This window comes from Sinocyclocheilus grahami, unplaced genomic scaffold (assembly GCF_001515645.1).
Source record: "Sinocyclocheilus grahami isolate Dianchi unplaced genomic scaffold, SAMN03320097.WGS_v1.1 scaffold769.1, whole genome shotgun sequence".
Taxonomy (NCBI): Eukaryota; Metazoa; Chordata; class Actinopteri; order Cypriniformes; family Cyprinidae; genus Sinocyclocheilus; species Sinocyclocheilus grahami.
The window spans coordinates 284727-285358 of NW_015505948.1; the positions used below are offsets into that span (position 1 = coordinate 284727).

The following is a 632-nucleotide window of genomic DNA, read 5'->3' on the forward strand; positions in this document are numbered from 1 at the left end:
AAAGATAAACATGTATAGTGATGAAAGCCAAACTATTAAATGTCACAGATGTATATTTATTTAAATGGGTCTTCATTTTTAAGGCCCTTAATGGTTCGGAATATTGGAATTTCAATACGGCTCCAGGAGTAAATCATTCAATTGTACACATTTTTAGTGGTCAAAAACCAAATGTAAGTCACTTTGCATAAATATGATACTTATATTTTATCAAAGAGGAAGGTCTGAAGAACAAATAAAGTTGAAACTAGGGATGTATCTCATTTCCTTCGTCAAAACTACAGACAGGAACTTACCTGTTCTTCTTCTTCCAAAGTTTTCATGCCTATAACTCAGGAAGTATTAAAGATATCACAATATGAGTTCATATTCTAGTTCTTTAATAAACTACTCTTTTGGAATCTTCACTTTCAAGGCCTTACATTGTTCAGTCCCAGAGATTATGGGGGTCTCAATGAGGCTCCATATTCAGATTGTTGAATATTACCCGTTTTCAGTGGTGGAAACCCAAATGTTAGTCACTTCGATTACAGCTGATACTTATTTTGTTTAAAGAACAATGTCTGAAGATTAAGTAATGCTGAAAACATAGCATCTTGTTTCCCTCCATAACAACAATTGTATGGAACATA

At 33.1% G+C, this 632-nt stretch overlaps 1 protein-coding gene across 3 annotated transcripts in view; it reads right to left on the reverse strand.

Annotated features, from left to right (window-relative positions):
• LOC107561376 (uncharacterized) overlaps window positions 1–632 on the reverse strand; it is a 7205-nt gene that overhangs the window by 2168 nt on the left and 4405 nt on the right. The window lies entirely within an intron of this gene.